This window comes from Carassius carassius, chromosome 39, assembly GCF_963082965.1.
Source record: "Carassius carassius chromosome 39, fCarCar2.1, whole genome shotgun sequence".
NCBI classification, from domain to species: Eukaryota; Metazoa; Chordata; class Actinopteri; order Cypriniformes; family Cyprinidae; genus Carassius; species Carassius carassius.
The window spans coordinates 15,049,691-15,062,188 of record NC_081793.1 but is presented as its reverse complement, the minus strand read 5'-3'; the positions used below and the strand labels follow the sequence as shown (position 1 = coordinate 15,062,188).

Here is a 12,498-nt window from a genome sequence, read left to right as displayed (position 1 = left end):
GAGAGAGAGAGAGAGAGAGAGAGAGAGAGAGGAGAGAGAGAGAGAGAGAGAGAGAGAGAGAGAGAGAGAGAGAGAGAGAGAGAGAGAGAGAGAGAGAGAGAGAGAGGAGTTCTTACTGTAGCCTGAATAGAGAAAAGGAGAAAAACAGCCTGAAGTGGATATAGTGAAGGTTCTCAAGGGCAGAATTTGCTGTAGTGTATGAAGAAGACATGTGAAGAGGACTAAGGGACTAATGAAGGCCTGAGCATCTTTAAAACGCTTTGTTCAAACAAAAAGGCCACACCAATCCATGTGTGGCTAATTAAAATGTTCACATCAAAGTACGAATAGATTTTTAGGTCAGATGTTGTGTGAAGAATTTAGGACAAATCCCACCCAAGAATAGAGAGGGTCACAGAAAAACTCAATTAAAACTTAAGACCATCATTGAAAACAATGATCTAAAACATAGTAATGTACCAAACGTGCACAGAATACATAAAATGAAACTCCTGACTGACCAAATGTGAAAATTTTTTGCTATCAATGTTAATCTGATCTGTTTTTACATTTCACAGTCGATCATAACAGATTTCATTACACTGGCGCAGATGTGTCGCTTTTGTACTGACATGTCAGCCAAACAGACCCTCCCTGGATTTGTACACAGTGAAATGTGATGAAACTATTTGCTGTCATCATATCTGTGAAAATGTGTTGCAGATAGGGTCTGAAGATTGATTTTGTTTGTCCATTCTTCCTCACCGTACCCCTGCAGGTGCATATGAATAACACATGGGACAAATTAGCTTGGAAATTGACAGCCAGTCAGACTTGCGATAGCATGAACTAGCCCTGTATTCTGTTTTACGGTGTGCTTGTCAGATCATTAGGGAGAGAAACAAAAAACTACTAAAAAGTATCGCTCCACTGAAAAAAATGCGGAAACATTAGCCTACTGCCAGCCAGTGGCCTGCTTTATTATTTTTGTCTATTTAAAGTGATTACAGCTGAAAGGTCTATGCATAAAGACCATATATAGTAGAAGAATACCCTTGAATTTGGCAAATAACTGCTTCTAAAACTCACCTCTAACAGGAGTGCAGCAACTGCCAAATTGCACATAATGTGTTGTACATGATGATTTCGCTCACTCATGGATGTGTTGCCAGACAAGGGCTGTTCCGTCAGACACAGAGACATTTGAAGCTTGTAAAAGCATCATAGGAGGAATTTACGGCAGCCATCAGCAGAGGCTGGATTTAGAACCAACACTAGGGATGTGTAAAACTATATAGTTTTAAAATCTGCTAGACTCCAAGCCCTGTATAATTAGATTACGTTTTTCATTCCCCGATCAGACAAGTTTCTTATGGGGGTTTTAAATAAGACACATTGTTGCATTAAAAACTGCTAGACAGAGTGTAAAAGAAAAGAATGGAATGCATTGGTCTTGAGACATGTTATGTAAAAGTGAAACCATTATTTCACTTCACAATACAGCAAGAGTTGTGACACAACAGCCTAAGAAGTCTGTCTGCATGTTTATGGCGGTAAAAGTGTTGTTTATTTTTTATTATTTGGCCTTGTTTTATGGATACAAGAAATAGAAGAACAGAAAAAGAGAGAGGAATGGAATGGGAACAAGATCTGGGACAGACTCACACTGATACAAATACATGTGTAAAATTATCTAAGTAAGTACACAAATAAGTACTGAGTAACAATAATTAACAATCATGTACTTGTTTGGTTTAGGGTTAGTTGCATAATTTACAGTCATTACTTTAGTAATATGTGCAGTGTAAGTAACATAACGATACTTTCATATTTCACAGAGTTTCCAAAGATCTATATCTGTCTGTTTATCTGTCTGTCTATCTATCTATTATGACAAATGATCTAACAACGTACATAAAATGTTCTCATGAGGTTGGCTAGACAATGTGAGAATCCCAACCTGACGACATGGTGTGTGAGGCTCCTAATCCAGCTCAGTGTTGTTCCATGGCCTGCTGAGAGGGTTGGAAAGCTATGCAAGACACGTTCCTCCAGCATAATCCCTGGCCAAGAGCTTTCCCCAGAAAGTACCTTTACTGAATCACAACACACCTTGTGTTTAGCCTGTCTGGGGCGTCTCATTGCCCCTAGAGGGCCAAAGGCAAATTCCCAAAAAAAAGCCTTGATGCTCACTTACTCAGTTTCCTTCAGAAGAAAGACAGCCTACAGCTTGTTCTTTCCCAAGTGGATGATAGTTACTACTGTAAAGAGTCAAGGACCCTTTGTCAAGGACAAGTTCAATTAACATTCCAGAGAACACTGGGTGAAACTAAAAGGAAAAGTATAAGATTTTACTCTCTTTTTTTTTTTTTCTCGAGTCAGTGGTCAGGGTGGGGACTTATGGGGCAATTGAATGCAGTGGTCTAATAGCACTGGGAGGTTTCAATCACTATAAGTCTAGGGAGCTGAGAGGCAAAGGACTTATGCCAAGCAACTGAGAAGGGAGCAGACAAACTATCCCTGAGAGGTGAGCGCCAGGTACACGAAGGAGCAGTTCCTCTGAGCATGTTAGTTAGTACAGAACACCAACTATATTTGCTTTCCTGCAAGATCTGATGACCCCTGTCCATGGTGCTGAAAATCACTGCCCTACATTTGCGCTGAGAAGGTGGCACACTCCAAGGTGCTGAACTGGGCGGATGACTGCATTAGATTGATCATTAATCTATCTTTAATTACCTGCACCACAGAACTTTTAATTAATTTGAAAAAGTTTAATTTGAATAAAATGCTACTTTGCTATTCAATGGTCCATTCCTTTTCGCAACAGACAAGGTTTGGGGTTATTAACATCACTCAAGTGCAAAATGCTGCCATTTTATCAGTTCTAAAATGCTATTAAACTGGGGCTCACTGGCAAATTACAGAGTGGATGTAGAGGCCACAAAAGGGGTGAAACAAACCAATTCTCGCAGCCACTAGGAAGCAGCTGCTTTGCCTCATTTAAGTGCTCCCTTTCACAAGACCCCTTGTTTTGTCTGAGGGCTTGTCAAGGTGCTATCAGCATTTATCTACCTGCTGTTTAGTCCATCTGTCTGCTTTTTAAGTCATCTCAGTGTTAGGGATGCTATGGTAGAGTGGGGATAAAGAATTATAGTAAAAGTAATAGTGTAAAAACAACTTGACTAGAGTATGAAGGACTTTCAACTAATGATCCCTCCTCCTTTTTCGCAGATACCACCAGGGGAGGAAGTGCAGGTGCCTGTGAGCTCGCACCTGGGAACTTCAAAAAGACACCCAGATGCTCATGTCTGCTCAGAGCAGGACTGCCATGACAGACTATCACAGGCAGCAAGAGACAGAAAGAGCTAAGCAGTGGATGAATTCACTGAAGAATAGAGATAACTTATTTTCCGATTAAAGGGTTTACTTTACAGGACACAAAAGAAATAGGAAAACAATGCACAGTGCCATGCACTGTCCCCTATATGACGTGTCTCTGAGAGTCAGTAAATCTAACTGATACTGAAAGTCAGCACTTGACCCCTCATTTTAATGACTCTATTAGAGTCTGACTGAGAATCCATCATGAACCCATTGGAAATGCTGATTCACTTATCATTAGTGCCTCATTTCAGGTCTCCTTACCAGTCAGGCACAGCTTGTTTGCCCCCAGGCCCCTCACACATACATTTGCTGACCGAGCCCCCCATCTTTCTTCCTTTATTTTCCCCCTGAGCAGCCAGCAGAGGGAGTGTGCAGACTAATAAATAAGAGGACAACGACCTTGATCAAGCTGACAGGAATAACGAAAAAAAAGGGACAACATTCCTCAGAAAAGCACAGAGACTGAACAGACAGGTCCTATGCTCTGATCTGTGAAATAATAGCAGCCTAGCCCCTGAAGTTATAATTTCATTCGGTGTCAGCTGATCAAATCCGGATCTTTTCCCTTCCCTCACTGCCATCTGGAGAAGCTGGATGTTCACACAAGGACTTGTTTCTTTTTAAATTGAAGCTCATGTGTTTCTGTGCAGTGAGAAGGGAGAACAAAAGGGAAGGGAAGGTGTGGCAAAGTGTTTCTGGCAACTCTCTCTCTTGTGGCAGTCACCTATTGTGATGAAGGAAGATATAAAGGCTGCAAAAGAGAAGGGAAGGTAGAATGGGGCTGTTGAGAGGGGGGGGGGGGTAGTGACGGGGTGGCTGGTAGGAGACCTGCTGAATTTTACATGAAGCTGTCGATAGGAAATAGCGTCACTGCTTTTTCACCAACACCTCCTGGGAAGCCTCTAGCAACTGCTATGGTAATTTCTCTATGTACACTATAAAAATGATATGATTAGTAAGTCATGGCAACTTATGTCTTTGCATTACTTGAACTCATCAAAATAAGTTCAGTACTTTCAACTTTTTTATATATATATATATATATATAAATTATAAGAAATTAGATTTTTAAAACTTGATTTTTAAAGCCAGTTTGATGCAATTTTGGAGTTGGAGCAGTTTTGTTAAATGTTTTCATTAAACACTTTTAGAGGTGCCTTTAAATTCTATTAATAATTTTTCTTAACATAATACTGATATATGTCTCTCAGCTGTTGCAGCACAATTGTTACTGTATATATCTGATTCACTAAAAATAACTGTTTCAGGGTAATTTGTTCGGTAATACAACTACACAGTTTGCGTGGTGTGTGCTTGATTCACTAAAAAGGACCAACTCATCATCATCATCTGTGAAGGAATCAGTCCATAGTGATTGCGCTGTATGTGTTTGATTCATAGTCACCTCTGATAAAAGATCACTTAATTGTAATTTAGAAACATTTCAAACAAAGCTACTTTGAAACTATATGCATCGTTAAGGAGCACTGTGCAAAAAAAAAAAAAAACTGAACTGCATTGAATCGAATCACTAAAAAGAATCAACTAATAACAGTCATTCATTGGGAAATTGGACAACACTGATCATGCTGGAAATCGGACTACATTTGTTGTGGTGTGACTGTATTTTATTTTATTATATTTTATTTAATCTGTATCTGTATCTGCAGGAGAATGCATGTGCAGGAACCATTAACAGAACCGAATATCATTCAGTGCAGATTATATCTTGTCTTCTCTGGATGCCATCACAATATTTTAGGACAGTTCATATCCTGCTGGTAGTTTTCCAAGCTCTCCCAATCAGTGCAGCTTTGTTCAGTAAATCCCTATAATTTGAGCAGACTGGAATTAAAAGGCCAGAGCTGATAATATAGACTACAGCCCTGACAAATATGAGGTACATGGATGTGGTTCAAGTGTTTATGGCCTCTCTTTAACAGCCAGTACATTGCGGATTTAATCCCACCGCCAGGCTCCAGTACTTCTTTCCATCGACAGATTTGTGGTGTCTCCCTTCTATGGATTTCTCTCCTCTCTTTATCACTCAGTGTTTACTGTAAGTGAGTTGTGTAGCTCTTTGTGTCTCAAGCTTTGTTGCTCTGAGCTGGACATCTTTAACAGAAGAGAGAGGCCAATCTGGCTCGTGTTATGTTAGGAAAAGGTCTTTAGTGGAAGGAAGTGAACATTAAACATGTCTCTCTTAAGGTTTATATTATGAGCACATTTTAAACTTTTAATGGCTTCTGCACTTCGCCCAGAATGGAATACTGTTGGTGGCATTGAGATAAGTCTGTTTCAAGGGATTACTGCTATCAGCACTCAAGAGGCAATTTGTCTGGAAAACGCATCTTTCAGCAGGATAGAAATACACATTGGACAGGTCCGCTTTCCATAACTTTGACAAATTACCTCATTACCTCACCTAGCTATGGATGAAAGTACAGGAAAGATTATGTTCATCAAATCCCCTACCGACTATAGGTGCTAACATGAGGCTGTTTAGCAGTATAGAACCATTGTCTGACCACACATCTCACCACTGAAGTTACTGTATCTCAATGTTTATAAACTAAATAAAATTTTTATAAAATGTTTTTAACCATACCAATAAAATAAATAGCCCCTACGGGTTCAATTCACTCATGGTCCAGTTTGTATCACAGTTGTACACACAATGCATTCAAATGAAGACTTTCATTTTTTTCACATTTTGTTAGTGCTTTTTTTATTTATATATATATATATATATATGAACATTGTGTTATATTTTAGACAAAAATTTGATTACAAGAAATTAGATTATTTGATTACAAATTTTAATCGATTGACAGTCCTAATAAATATAAAGAAATCAATTAGAATGTTATGCTGTCAACCTTTATTGTATAATAAAAGTTAGTAAAAGAGATATAGTTTTGCTTTCACTATCAAAGTTGACAAACTGCTAACTAGTAAACACCATGAGTATTCATTATCACACTGGAGATATTTTTGTATATATACAGAGGAATACAGTATATACCAGCTCTACAAAACTTCTACAGTGACTTACTCATTAGTATATGATTTGCTTACCATCTAGGTTAAGCAACATAAACCACTAATAAATACGCATTTGAAAAAAAGATGGCTCGTTTATTGCAGGATAAACCATTTCTGCTGTTATTGCAACAAACACAGGCAACTGTTTGTTGAGTGCAGCACTTCTGTACTGTGGGTCTGACTACTGCTGTGACCATCAAAGCACATGACTGCATCAGTGACACTCAGATCTTTATTTGCATCTTTGTACATCTGTTTGCAGCTTGCCCTACACAGCAAAGTATGGTAATGACTCTTGAAAATAGGCATCATACAATTCTAGCATATTTAATATGTATATTTTCAGTGGCATCCTTGGACATTTGGCACAAATGTGTACAGAAGCATGGGTGATGAACCATGCAGTTCCAGTTTTATTTTTTACGGTAATGCCCTAATAGCCAGACATTCTGAAACATGTACAAAACCCATTCACAAGCCTCTTTACACATTTCTTTATGTGGGCTTGTAAGACTGATGTTTGTTTTGTGGGCAGACAGACAAATGGGAACCAGAGGGGGAGCAGACTGTTCACCAGACTTTAGTGCATACAGAGAAATTCTCCACTGCACTCATCCTAAATTCTCTGAAGAACTGGACGGCTAGCTTCCATAAATCAGACAAGTAAAGCGGTTAACATAGTCCAACCCACCATGCACATCAATTCTTCCTCACTCTTCGTCTCTCCTTGTTTGGTCAGAGTGTCAGTTTACACTAGCCGCTTGGCATCTCCATCAATACTAAAACAGTGTTTGAGCTGGCTTCACTCAGCTGTCATTCAACCTGTGAGTGCCACTAATAACATGCCATAAACAATGCAAGGAGAAGCAATAAGACTGGCGAGAGGACAGAAATGCACCTCTCCAAAGTAAACACAGTGGAATGAGATGGCTTCAAGTCTCCTCTGACACAACGGTTTCATCATCCGACCCTATGTGCTTCCTTTGATGTGAACGGTTATATATACTGAAGAGTAGAACAAACTGAGCTGCAATATTCTTTCTGTCAATATAGTCGAGCATCAAAGCCGGGACAACCGCATATCCTTCAGCTTGCTGTTTGAGGTCGAGAGTCAATGCACACACACACACACACACACACACACACAAACTACAACAAATGTCATTGCATGTGCCCATATACAGAAGCCAATCGGATATGAGCATTTCAAACAGCTCTCGAACGGCAATGAACATTATGACGCTCACCTTTACAGTCTAAGCAGCTTCTTATTTCTGTATGCTTTCATGCTCTCTGCAGTGGCTGGGTTAACAGAGAGACATGGCCTTGGGACTCAGGGCTGGAAACAAAGCCGTGTGTGGGTTTCTCTGAGTACAACCAGGCTAGAGAGATCTACTTCATTCTCTAGAAGGTTTAAGAGAGCACTTGTGTCTATGACTACAAAATCATGTCTTTTTTGTTATGAGTGTGCAATATTAGTGATTGCTAATGTAACGATATAGTTGTTCCTGATATCAGCATACTCGCTGATTTATTTTTATTTTGTGATCAGTCCTGCTGGTTTTCTCATGAGTCTTTTCAAACTCTTTTCTTCTGAGAGTGCTGTACCAACATCAGATGTTCAACTGGGCTGATGTTCTACATGAATATGGTAAAATAAGCTCCATAAGTATGGGCCATTAGGAGAGAGCCTTTGTCTTTCAGGTGTGAATCACTAAAAATTCATGGTCATTGTCACTCCATCGCATACAGGCTTTCTAACACAAAATATGTTTTATGAAAATAAGATAAATATTTAGTTTTCTGTGAATGAGTGAGCAGGATGATTTTCACATCACTTTGAAGCAAAAACTCCACTCCAGTTCTCAAATGTCTTGTGAACAAATCTTCATTATGACTACAAAAATATTTTTCACTAACCATGCATAAACCTTATTTTCTCAGAAATACAAATTTGTATATACATGCCGAATATATTATTATAGCCCAGTTTGTGCTGGATACAGTGCAATCAGACTTTAGCCATTAATGTTTATAAGAAATAATAATAATAAAAAAAAATTGTCAGGGCATGTCAAAAGCCCTTCACACCCCGCAGGGTTAATTACAGAATTACCATTCTGAAAGAACTCTTCACATCCCCTTCACAAAGAATGTATGAAGAAATACAAACCCCCCCCCAAAAAAAGAAAAAAAAAAACAGACACACGCATATCAATTTTGATTATTTTTTTATATATAATTACTGAAATGTGTGTTTCTGTGTGTGTGTGTACCGTATATACATATATACACATATACTCCTATATACAAACATTTCAGTAATTCCCATTGGTGCAATTGTCAGAAATATAAGGGCTCTTAATCTACGCCATTAAACACAAATTGACTCAGTCAGCTAATAGCCCTATTCCTTTTCACAATTTTCAACATTTTCTTCAATAATGGCTTCACAGCTTTAATCAAAGCAACAATTTTGATAATGAATAAGACAGAAAGCAGTTATTTACCACTGGCTCACAAAATGCCTGGTCAGTTAAGTCAATTTTTGTTTTTGATTTACTCTTTTGAACTATTATTACTTTAAAACAAAAACATTAATTTGATTATGAAGGAATACGTTTTTTGTTTACAGTATAATTCAGAAATAAATACATATGTATGTGACATCATATACAGTATTACCTGTTTTAAGCAGTCTTTCCTTTACCAGCTGTATTGTGGGAATTTTAATGGATAATAAAGTTTGCCCCATAAACAAGGCTGCTTTAATTGCATTGCTGGGTCATCTATGTATATGGGAGAGTCAAGTTCACGTTTCAACCTTTAGTATGTTTTAATGGAGGAGAAGAGTCACTGCACAGACATACAGTAAAACAGCGGTGCTTTTTCTGAGACACTCCTGGTATGATTGCAACCTATCGGCAGTGTCAACAGATCAGTCTGCCAATGAAGGCTCAAAGGTCAAAGCTTTTAGTCGAACAAAAGGCCAATTTACTACCAATTCAATCTCTCTCCCTTTCTCAATGCCCGTCTTTCATTCATGTATCCTCAATCTATTATCCTCAATCCTTCTAGCCACAGTGCTCATATAAATCAGACTGAGGCAGCTGTCTCAGGAAATTTATTACAGAACTAGAGAACTAGAGTGATGTTCATGCTACCCCAAAAAGTGATCAATAACTGTACAATCTGAAATGATCATTATATATCATATAGGTAGATCAATCTCTTCTAAGCAAATATAAAATTAATTGACTTTTGATTTTTTTTTTTCTCGTCATGATTCAAAATGTCCATGTCTGACTTGATCATTGAACACTTAGTCCAAACTTAGATAAAAGCTGTCAAGAATGCACTTTGATGCTCGTATTGCTGCAATTCGAAAGCCACAAAATTTGTGGCGAGTGGCCTGAAAAGGTTTACATTACAGTTTTGCGGAGGAGAGCCACTTAACAAGCAAAGATACTGTATACCGAACAACAGGTTCAACAGCACTCAATGTCGGCCATCACATCACATGCTCTCAGATTTCAAAGATTATCTGATGGAATGTGAGTGAGACATGTAGCATACTTAGCAGATAACAAGAAGAAACACAAGAAGAAGAACACACAAATCTATTATTCATATTTCAACCATAAGTGGCTAATAAAGAGTAACAGGGGGGCCTGCTTCTATCTTTTGTTTCTCTTTTCAACATCAAGGTCATGCGTTTTAGAGATTTCACTGAAAGTATGTGTGCAATAATACACTTTCTCTGCTAACAAACACACTCTCTAAAGTGCTCCAGTAGCATGTATTACCAGACTCCGTCAGGGGAAGGTATAAGAGGTATACGTTTCCAGGTAATGGGAGCTGGCAATTCCATTTAGATGCTGGAGTGTTTATGTCTAAACCTAACCCTGTTTTCTTCAGCATGCCAACGAAGGCAAATCTGAGTGAGGGAGACGTGCAAGTTCAATAAGCACCGGAATACAGAGTGGTGGAAAACAAACAACACTCAATAAACCAACACAATTTTACATTTAAACAACTAAAAGCATTTTTCCACAAACTGAAGCACATTCATCACACTCTGTTACCTTCTAGAAACTTTCCGAAGGGCCTCATGTGCATCGGCACTATAGTTAGCATTTGATGAGACACTTAGCCCGAATTCGCTAAACAGCAGTACTTTAGCACAAAGTATTTCAGCTCAAAAACCTGTCATATGCATCTTCAAGTGCACTTCAAGTTAGGCAGACATTATTACAAATTGCCATGCATTCAAGATGAAAACAAATTACGCAGGTAACCAAACAAAAACAAATAAACACAAATGACAACAAAAGCTGCAAGATAAGCAATAGCATGACTTGTGAGGTTTATTTACACATGGTATTAAATGATTAAATCATTTTTTTTAAGTGTGTTAAATTATTACATTTATTTAGCAAACTTATTAATTATATTTCAAAAATAATTTATTCCCCACCCCCCTTCTGCTACTGGAGTTATGGTATCTTATTTTACTCTATTAGCCTTAGTTTTTAACAGTTACATTGCTTTATTATCATTATTACTATTATCAAATGTTTATACATCTTGTATTAATACAATAAAGAGCGGATAACTAATAAAAAATAATAAGTAAATAATCTCTGTATAATATTTTAATACTACTTTTTAACTTTAGTACAGTTAATGTTAACAAAATATGACATATTTTTTTACAATTATTATTATTTCACACTTTACCTTTTTTATTTCTGCTTTCCAAAGACTTGAAAAAAATCATCAGATTAATCTTATTTTATTCTATTAACAGCTTTTTTTAAAATTATTATTATTTTACATTTAATTATTAATGGCCACAATTATTAAAATAATGAGTAGATACAACATACTGTCACGGTGCATGGATCGGCTGTGTTCTCAGGTCCTGTGATTTGGTGTCTTTCATGTGGTTACATCATGCTCATTGGAATCAGCTGCTAATCAGTCCCCGCACCAGGTGTCTCACATTACCGTCAGCTACATATACTCACCTCATTCTCTCCTTCCTTGTCTGATAGCTGTTCCGGATGTTGGACTGTCTTGTTGGGTTGTCTTGGTCTTGTTCGTGTTGGATTGTTTATTTCGCCGTTGATCGTCACTGGATTGTATTCATCACGGGAGATTCACGCCACGTCATCACCAGCCATCAAGCCACTGCGCCACCCAGCCGAGAGATAACATCATCACCCACGGAGTTCATCATTGTCTTCACGGAGTTTGTGTTCACCGTATTTGTCGTCAATAAATATATGTTCACACTGCTTTTGCTTCCTATCACATTCATTACCATCACAGAACTATCAGACCACTTATGGAAGCAGCAGGCTCCACCCCACTCACGGCTGAGGAGGCTTTACGTTCCTGCATCTCTCGGCTGGAGACCCAGGAGAAGAGCTCGGCGGATACGGGAACAGCGATCCGAGCTCTTGTGGCGCAGGTATCTGAGCTCACCCAGCGGATGCAGAACTGGCAACAACCCACTGCGCCAACCCCACCACCCATGCCGCCCGCCCACCAGGAACCATCCGGGGCTGCCCAGTCACCCGAACCCCGCCTTCCCCCACCAGAGCTTTACAGCGGTGGGCCAAACTTCTGCCGGGCTTTCCTCACTAGATGCTCCATGCACTTTTCATTGCAACCTCGCACGTTTACCAGTGAGGTAAGCAAAGTGGCGTTCGCGCTCACACTGTTAACGGGGAAGGCGGCACTGTGGGGCACGGCGGTATGGGAGAACCAAGATCCGTGTTGTGCCTCGTTCTCGGCGCTCTCCGCCGAGATGAAGCGGGTGTTTGACCGCGCGGCCACTGGAAGAGAGGCCGCGCGGCGTTTGACGGATCTCAAACAGGGGGAGAGATCCGTCTCAGACTTTTCTATCGAGTTTCGCACCCTGGCGGCGGAGTGCCGATGGAACGAGGAGGCGCAGTGGGACATGTTCCTGCATGGGCTGGCTGACCGTGTCCAACGTGAGATCTACGCCCTGGATCTACCCGCTGATCTCAACGGCCTCATCGATCTGGCACTACGGGTAGACGCTCGACTCTCCCGAAC

General features: G+C 39.3%; 1 protein-coding gene across 3 annotated transcripts in view; it reads right to left on the bottom strand.

The window, feature by feature from the left end:
* ca10a (carbonic anhydrase Xa) overlaps positions 1-12,498 on the bottom strand; it is a 183,927-nt gene that overhangs the window by 54,085 nt on the left and 117,344 nt on the right. The gene's annotated exons all lie outside the window — the stretch shown is intronic.